General features: G+C 36.0%; 1 pseudogene; it reads left to right on the top strand.

Annotated features, from left to right (window-relative positions):
- The first annotated feature begins 1636 nt into the window (after positions 1-1636).
- Positions 1637-10134, top strand: part of LOC107550918 (transmembrane protein 132C pseudogene) — a 73535-nt pseudogene continuing 65037 nt past the window's right edge.

The following is a 10134-nucleotide window of genomic DNA, read 5'->3' as shown; positions in this document are numbered from 1 at the left end:
TTGTCAGGTCTGTTTATTTCTGTGCTGCTTTCTTTTTCAAGAAGGTTTAGGACAAATGGCGAAGTGGCAGCTAAAGGAGTATTACACATATAGAAATCTGTTGAGTAGCTTGTTGAAGATGCAATTGTTTCTCTTTCTCTTCCTTTCAGAGGCAATAATCTCTCTTAAGTAGGCTATGTCTATTTCAGATGTGTAGTATTGCCTCTTGTGATCAGTGTCTAGAAACCGAACATCTGTTATTGCAGAAGCATCTATTTAGATATGATTTAAAGACATGGAAAAAGAGGAATTTTGTGTAATGTCCAATGATTTTGTTAACCGCATTGTACTCAAGCTGCAATGCGGAGGAGTTGTTTGATTGATGCATGAACATTAACTCAGTATTCGACAGTTTTATCTGACAGCCCTGATGGATGCTTTTTATAACAAACCCAATGAGTCTGATAAAAACCTGTCTTGAAATGCAACCTAAGTACAAAAACATTCTGCAATAGCCTACCAACCAAGCCTAAGACTTATATGCATTGCATATGAAACTGATCAATCCTTGTAAATTGTTGTTTGCATGACAGTAGCACACAATGCAATGACTTCCAGAATGCAAAATTAGTTTCAGAATTAGACATTAGAGAATAAATGTAAGCAGCTTGCTCTGGAACAAACTACACATATAAGCCTGTCATCTGTTTAGATCATCTGCCACAATTGTGTCTTTGTCTCTTTCTGTACACTGAACAAAAAAATCAGCGTAGAATCTATTTTCACTCAGAAAATGTTAAAATTAATGACAGAGACGCAATTAACACATTGAATCGAGTGATTTTTCTTCAATTAGGACTGAAATTGTATTTTTTTAAACACACTGCAATAATCTTTGTTTTATTCAACGTTGTCTGCCCTCTCATTTTTACAGTTTTGCATGGTGATGTGGACTTTCCGTCAACTTCCATTGTTTTTACACAGAATGAATAGACTCCCTAACTCCTCTAACCCTCACACTGATATTGTTGCACCTTTAGTTTTTCATTAAGACATTTATTAGGTTTATTAAGCCTTTTTCCTCTCAGACTGTTGGCTGGTCTCCATATTTAGGTCATTCCAGATTTGACAATTTTTCATTGGACATATGCTCTCCTAAATATGAGTAAAACCTCACCCACACACGTATATTAACATTGTTCCCACAAGGGGTCGCTGTTGCTTTGCAGTGATTAAAATTTGATTATAAATGACCATATTTATCGGCACTTATAATTATCGTCAAAACGGTGTAAATGAACTTCTGCCATGCCACTTTAATGTTTACTTACTTTCATACTTGGGCACACAGACAGCCATAAACTACCAATAACTTTTTCCATTTGTGTCTCCAACATTTTTTGTATTTCTAAGGGCAAAATTATTTCGATTGCTCTAGTAAACGCATACGTTTTGCAGTCTATTAAGAATCTGAAATGTGCTATGATATACTGTGTTGTTCAGGTAAAGCTTATTTGCACAGAAGTCTGCGGGGAGCCCTTGATGTGAATGTTGGCGCTTCAGGTGATGCTTTAACCCTGCACCTCAGTTTGGACTTGCCAGTGTCTGCGCTGGAGTGGAGAGGAGAGGATGGCGCAGAAAAACCTCTTCAAACCCTCATGCACTTATTTCTAAGCACACATTTGCTGATGGTATTTGTTTTCTTTTATGCGTTCGTGAATATCAGATGAAGCTTGTCGTCTTTTTTTCTAACATCTCCTGAGGAAGGAAACCAGCCAAGTGTTATTCTTCATCTCTGCAGGTTATTCTGAGCGACACCGAGGATATGGAAAGCGCAAATGGTGCAATCGTGCGCTTGAGCAACTTTTAGGATGTGCAGGATGGTTCCGCATTAGAGGATGTGAGAGTGGATGCAGAGGAAACACAGATCCTGCCTTACGCATCACGCATCAGAGGGAAAAATCCCACCCAACGCCACCCAACCCGCCAGACTTTACTAGAAAGACAAAAGTAGCCAAGGAACGGAAATTAAATTCACTCGCTGCTACCAAACGCCACAATACCGCAGACTGAGCAGTTGGACTCAGCGACGCATGGGAAGATACTTCGGATGTGAGAAAAGCACAATATTTGTGAAGGATCTGTCGCGTAACGAGGAGACACAGTGGCATCCTTCGGGATCTTGACAGAGCCTATAAATCCCATCTAATGCGTGACGGGATGCTCGGACTCTCAAGTCTTTTTGACCTGAAGTAAAGTAAACCGACCCCGGTGTGAAGTGAAGAACATTATGATGAATGCTTCTGGATATCCTCCGAGAGCGATACTGGAACTTAATCGCGCAATTTTGTGACCATCTCTCCGCGCGCAAAGGGATACCTTTTCACTTTCACTGCCCCTCCGTGCCACCCAGTAAGATGGAAGTTTCTCACAGGGGGAGAACAAACATGTTGCGTCTCCATACTCTGCATTTCATTGTAATGCTGCTCAGAGGTAAGCCCCCCTATGAACCTTATTATAATGTGGCAGTTGCAGCATAAGATTTCCTTATTTAACTTTAGATCGTAAAGAGAAATTCATAGTTTAAATCTAAAAGCTGTTCTCTGGATCCTGACTGAATCTTATCTGTTTAACTCAGTGTGTGGTATTGTGAACTTGCGACATGAACGGGGACCTCACCGTAACGAGCGCAACAGCACTGCCACTGACTGACACATTTGTGCTGCAGCTGGGGATTAGCGATGTCCGATTCGAGAACGAGTTGTTCCCGAGTCGAATCTTTTTAATGAATCACTTTAATGAACCGGACTGAATCGGTTCGAATGATCACCAAGTATGGAATTACATCTCTGCCACAATTCTGCGCGCGAATGTTCATATTTTGAGTGTGTTCATAAAACTGAGTTTTGTGGAGAAAATTATCTTCTCTTTTGTGCGTGCAACGTTTCACTAGCTTGCTCACCTGATGCCCGTCCCTCAGTGCTCTCTAAATGCCAATGGCTGCTTGCTCAACACAACCCAGCATTACAATATGCCATAATTCCAGCCAATCAGAGAAGTGGCTGCTAAATTCTGATTGGCTGCCTTGACAACCAATCACAACATTGTTTCGTTTGACATGCCTTAGTGTTGTTTAGGGCTGCCACTAACGATTAATCTATCGACGAATTTATCGATTCATCTAAACGATTAATTTCCCACAAAAAAACAACAGTTTTACTTAATAATATTTTATTAAACTATATTTCATTAAACCAAATGAAATCCAAAAGTAAAAAAGTAAAGTGCAACATAAAGTGCAAGAAGCAAGTGTCCATCTCATAGTCCAAATCACTGAAATCAAAGTTCAGTATTATAGTGTAAGAATGACAACATATCCACGTGTTCTAGTCTACTAATAATAAAATTATAATCAAAAAAACACTTTTTAAAAGAGTATTTACCAGAAATATTATTTAAATGTAAATGTGCAGAATTTCTGAAAAAAAAGAATATATATATATATATATATTTTTTTATTATTATTATTTTTTTATTATTTATTTATTTATTTATTAATTTTTTAAAATAAAATAAATTAATTGGAGATGCTTTTGATTATAAAAATTTAATGGAACCATTAAAATGGAATCCAGAAAATAATGGAAAACAGAATTTGGTAAAGAAAGAACTGTAAAACTCAATTAATTAGACAGGCTTTTTGATTAATACAATTTAATTTAACCATAAAATGAAAATGGAAAAAAAAACTGAATTTGGAAATAAAACGGATTTCATAGTGCCCTATAATTATAATTAATGTTTTTGTGGTAATAAAAATAGATGTTAGTGAACAATAGCCTTTACAATTACTTAAAATCCATATATAATAGCAATGAGTCAATAATAATTAGTTCAAATAAAGTATCAAAAGCAAGAAATCATATGGTTTTATTGAACAAAATTGTTCAAATACATAATGTATTATAAACAATAGAGCTAATAGTTACAACAAAGGCCTGTATGGGGCGCCAACGGCCTAACGATTGTTTTCACACATTGCTGTGCGATCTAATCCTTGTTTAATATTGACCAAGCATCATTTAATTCAAAGGTCCACTTAATCTTTAATATTTGGACAGAAATGCTATAGCCACTGTAATTAAATGAATATGTGGACATCAAAACGTGTAAACACAGAGTGAGGGTTTGAGCTTTTATTTTGAAACCAACCAACAACATGCAGAGAAGGAGTTTGAGACGCTCCACGCATGTAAATGATAACAGCTCCTGTGGAACTACTGTGAACGGAGCCGCTGTGTTACACACGTACTTAACCTACACGCATGTAAATAATTAAAGAGCATATATTGTATTAGAACTGCATTGCATATAATTATTTAATTAAATCGTAGCATTTGTAAATTCACAATTATGCTTAATTATGATTTTTAAATGAGTTTAATATATCATGCAGCCTTGGAAAACAGACTAATAATGTGTTTTATACATTCTCGTCTGTGAAATGCGCCACTTCCGGTATTTTGCCCGTTAGTGATGCGAGCAAAATGAAGTCGAGGATTTAAAAAAAAAAAATCGAATAGTCGAATAAAATCAACGAATCGCGACAGCCCTAGTGTAGTTTTGAATGCAATTTGCTTTGTATTTTTATTATGTGTCTACCTAGCCTATATGGATTTATTAAAACGTTTCACAGCATGTAATAATTACGACCACATGCCGACATATTTACGTGAATGAATCACTGAATCGTTTTTTGAAACGAACTGTTTGAAAGAACCGATTCGTGGAAAAGAGTCGGACTTTTTATTACTTGCTGGGATTTGCAGAAGCAAAGACATTGGTTAATAGAATGGAATTAAATACATAAAGCATATTTGTGTTGTTTAACATTTCATTATTGCAGGTTTGCGTTATATTTTGAGTATATTCTGAGCATTTTTTTAATTCATTTTGAGGAATACTAATCTGTTTTTTTATTTTGTGAGTGAGATGAATGAATGCATATTCATATTTATTTTAGAACTACAGTAACGTCTTCTGATTTCTCTCAACATGGGGACAGAAGAGCTGCCAATCAATACATTGGAAAAAAAAGTAACTTGCGTTACTTATTTGAAAAAGTAACTCAGATATTCTCTTGTAAATTAAAAAGTAATGCATTACTTTAGTTACTTGAAAAAAGTAATCTGATTACGTAAATCGCGTTACTTGTAATACGCCACTGGTTCTGACTTTTCATAGTTTTATTTCATAATTGTAGAAAGTGCATTATCTTTTTCTGTTTGTGAGCATTGTTACCTCATTTAGGGAGGGGAGAAATACAGAGTCCTGGCATAGCTTCCTCAGATATTCTCTTGTAAATTAAAAAGTAATGCATTACTTTAGTTACTTGAAAAAAGTAATCTGATTACGTAAATCGCGTTACTTGTAATACGCCACTGGTTCTGACTTTTCATAGTTTTATTTAATAATTGTAGAAAGTGCATTATCTTTTTCTGTTTGTGAGCATTATTACCTCATTTAGGGAGGGGAGAAATACAGAGTCCTGGCATAGCTTTCTGTCTGGATGTTTATGGTGTGGTTCACTACACCGGGTGAAGTCAGGTAAATCAAGGCACTTTTGACATTTAAAAAGAATGTGGTTTGATTTACCTGAATTTACCTCAGCTTGTCTGTTGAAACGCAGCTGAAATGGATCCATTATGAAAGAGGTCCATAATGGCTTGATCAGGTGTGGGGGCAAACATGGGGGCACGGCTGTGCGTCAGATGACCTCTCATCATTAAATCTAGAGCACTCTGGCTGTGAGCTGGGGAGCATTTGGTCCTCATGTTAAATGGACATTATTATAATACAAACCTTTAAATGAATAAGACCATTCTTTTATCCCTATGTTCTTCTTTCAGCCTCCTTTCTTGCTTTATTTTGTTCTCTCTCTGTCTTTAGCCTTCCTCCTCCTCCCTCTGTACCTCAGTGGTCTAGTCTTGTGCAAGAACATGTAGTAGTTAGTGCTGAAATGACCTTGGAATTATCTGGGTCTTTGAGCTTGATGTTCAGCAGGCCCACACATTACTCACAGTGTTTTAAACTGTGAGAAAAAGAAGTGGATAGTTTCATTATTAGGCTGGAGAGATGTATGAGCTTTCTGGAACAGCACACTGTTGCTGAAGTGAAAATAATGAGTGATGAATGAGTTTTTAAAGCATGTTCTTAAACTAAACTGAAATGCTGCAGAGAAATATAGATGATCTGAACTAGGGATATACCAATGCACCAATATGATACTGATAAGCTGATCCTTTCCAAAATAATGTAACACTACAAACTAAAAATCACTTGTTTGAAATTCAACAACTAACTTTAAGCAACACAGCATTAGAAAGTATGAAAAATTTATTTTTTTAAATATTTATTTTCCATAGATCAAAATGGAATGGATGATTTTAAGATCTGCTAAAGATTACATTTAAGTGAACAGTGTTATTAAATTCAATTATTTGTGTTTTTAAAGATTAAATTTAAGTGTTACACTGGAAAAAATGGCATAGAAACAAATTTCACGTAGAAATTGCTAGTCAATTTCACAATTAAATATGAAAAACAGCATGTACTGTAATGCATTTAATTAAATGTAAATGTAATTTTGAGATAGGAATACTTAGTATTTTATTGTAAAATATAATCCAATCTTTGTATTATTTGCAGTTTTTTAAAAAAAATCATTTTTGCAGTATAGTTGACAGCAAATGAAATTGAAATGTTTAAATATGTGAAAATGAGCATGCATAATTAATTCTAATATTTACTGATACTAATACATTAACGAATCTCAAGTATCTGATAAACAAATACAATACCAATATATTGTGCATACCTAATCTGAACCCCATTAGGATTGTGCACAACTCATATGCATTACAAAAGTCACTGTTATATATAAAGCTTTCTTGGGATCATTGTCACCCCTACAGCTAAAAGCCTTTAAAACTCAAAATGAACTAAATCTTTTGATGTGTTATGTCACACCGGAGTAATTACACCCAGCATTGTGCCTTAGACATGTTGAATTTAAGATCAGCTCTTTAAAAAAGAACATGTCAAGGCCAAGACTTCATTTGTTTGAGAGCTGTTGTAGTAAATTAAACACTGTTTGACTTTAACATTTTAATTTAATTCCCATTATGTGTTTCCTCAGGAGATTTCTAAAGACATGGATTGATATGACACTTCCCTTGTCATGAACAAAATCTTTGAGTAAACTGTAAGAATTACAGCGAATTCAAACATAAAATGGCCCGTAAATTATGCCACTTGTCTTTCTCTCAGCCATCACCATTTCAGTGATGACACCTGGATAAAAAGCCATTTTACTCTGACCTTTAATGGAGTGCATTTTATCGAGCTATGATGGACCTGTTTGCTTAGAGAAGTACTGAGTTACAGCAGTACGTCATGTCTTATTATGACACTCTGTACTTTGTGCTGACTTTAAAAGGTGAAGGTTTTTCAAACCTTGAAAGGTTTTTATTTTTATTTATTTATTTTTGATAAAAGGAATTAGTATGTAGTTTTAGCTGTGGAATGGCATTAAAAGTACAATTTTCAATATTCAAGAAAAGTTGTAACAATAAGATCTTTGTCATCCAGTGGACAAAGACAAGGTTAGTCCCTTTCATAGGAGTCCTTGCATAGAACTTTGCATAAATCTCCAAACTTAATGTTTGGAAACCATGCACATTTAACAAACACCATAGTCTGTGAACAGTGCACTTTACAAATCTTAATTTTATGAATGATAATGTGTTCGCATCCACAAACATTAGGCACCATGTTACCATATATCACAAAATAATGTTGAGTTGTTAATTTAAGTCATGTGTGAGTCATGAAAATTTAGGGCAGCTTATTGAATTCAATGGTTTTCCGTATCTGGACAAAAATAATCATCTGGTCCTTGGCAGGTCTTAAAATTGGGAAAATAAAACCAAACAGATGAACAACAACACATTACATATAACACTGTGTCAATATTTATTTAACAAAAATAAATATTTACACGGTGAAATAAAGCCAATACGGAAAACCATGGGCGACAAACTAAGGACACCCTATGATTCAGTTGCTTGTAGATTCACTTTTAGCAGCAATAACTTGAAGTAATATTTTTCTGTAAGACAGAAAATTCTTTATCAGTATCTTACATCATTATGTATGAATTTTGGCCCACTCTTCTTTTCAACGTTGCTCCAGTTTATTGAGGTTTGAGGACACTTGTTTATGCACACAATTTCAGTCAGGATGAGGTCTGGACTTTTGCATCACCTTGATTCTTTTAGTTTTCAGTCGTTCTGCTGTAGATTTGATGGTGTGCTTGGGATCATTGTCCTGTTGCATCACCCAATTTTGGCCAAGCTTTAGCTGTCGGATGGATGGCCTCAAATTTGACTCTAGAATACTAGGTATACCAAGGAGTTCATGGTCAACTCAGTGACTGTGGGGTGCCCAGGTCCTATGCTACAAAACAAGCCCAAAATCATCAGCCCTCCACCAGCATGCTTGACTTTTGGTATGAGGTGTTTATGTTGATATGCTCTTTAGGTTTTCACCAAATGTGACGCTGTGCATTATGGCCAAACATCTCCACTTTGGCCTCATCTGTTCAAAGGGCATTGTTCTAGAAGTCTTATGGTTAGTTCAGATGCAACTTTGCAAACCTAAGCTATCCCGCCATGTTCTTTTATTAGAAAGAAGAGGCTTTCCTCTGGCAACCCTTTCAAATGTGCCATACGTGCCTGGTCTGGTCACAAACTTTATAATTTAACATGTTAACTGAGGCCTGTAGAGTCTGAGATGTAGCCTAGTTCTTGGGTTGCCCGCAATTTCTCAGAGTATTGCAGGGTCTGACCATGGGGTGAATTTCCTGGGATGTCCACTCCTGGGAGGATTGGTGTCTGTTTTGAATGTCTTCCACTTGTGAATAATCTTCCTCACTGTAGAATGATGGACTTCAAATTGTTTGGAAATGGCCATATTACTCTTTCCAGATTGATGGCAGCAACAATTGCTTCTCTAAGATCATTGCTGATGTCTTTACTTTATACTATTGTGTTAACACCTACAGTAAAGGCTCCAGAGCAAAACTTCTACTTTTTTAGAGGTGCTCACGCTTGCTGACGAAGGTATTTGATTAACAGTACCTGACCGTTAATTCCTATGATAACAGTAAGGGTGTCCTTAGTTTGTCACCCATGGGTTTTCCATTTTGTCCTAGATTTTGTTAAATAATAATGATACGTATGATATGTCATATGTTCCAAATTTTAAGACCTGCCAAGGACCAGAGTATTTTTTTTATATATATATGTTATATATAGATACTGTATATTATTTGAATGTTCTTTTCATTTATAAAGAATTATAAGCGTGTGTATGATGTGATTTAGCCAATGCACATTTGCTCAAAAGCCTGGCAGAATGATCACAAGATGCTAGGCAAAAGTTGTGTATTGTTTTCAGAAATGATGCGCATTCTCATCTTTTTTTCTGTTAATTAAATCGCGTTTGGTCTCGTACTGTATCGTGTACCTTGTCAGTGTCGTGTGCTTTGCTTGGCCATTTGGTGTGATAAACAGGAAAGTGTGTCCAACTGAATTTTATTTGAGTTTTGTTAGACGAATATAAAAAGCTTAGTACACCGCGGCAGCGGTCGCGGCAGCCCTCGTGTGAAGACCGAAGAGTGTAAAGACCATTGACTCTACCGTTCGACTGAGCAGGGACACCGACAAGACACATAAGTATCACTTCTGAATCATTCTCTTTCCTACTACTTGTTCCCCTTCTGTTTTCAGTTATTATAATCAATTCTTACTATGTGTTTCCAGATCCCTACTATCACTACCACTCGCAAACCATGCATCACACACTGTAGGCAGCGCAATCCTAACAACCTGCACACTTTGCCTATGTCTACTAATACACTATTTTCTTTTTCTATTGGTCTCTGGAATTGCCAGTCTGCTGTAAACAAAGCAGATTTTATTACTTCTATTACAAGTCATTCAAGACTAAACCTCATGGCCCTGACAGAGACGTGGATCAAACCAGAGGACAATGCTACACCTGCAGCACTCTCCAATAATTTCTCTTTTTCCC

This window comes from Sinocyclocheilus grahami, unplaced genomic scaffold (assembly GCF_001515645.1).
Source record: "Sinocyclocheilus grahami isolate Dianchi unplaced genomic scaffold, SAMN03320097.WGS_v1.1 scaffold410.1, whole genome shotgun sequence".
Lineage (NCBI taxonomy): Eukaryota > Metazoa > Chordata > Actinopteri > Cypriniformes > Cyprinidae > Sinocyclocheilus > Sinocyclocheilus grahami.
Note: the sequence above shows the minus strand (reverse complement) of the source record. Positions and strands in the feature narration are given on the sequence as shown.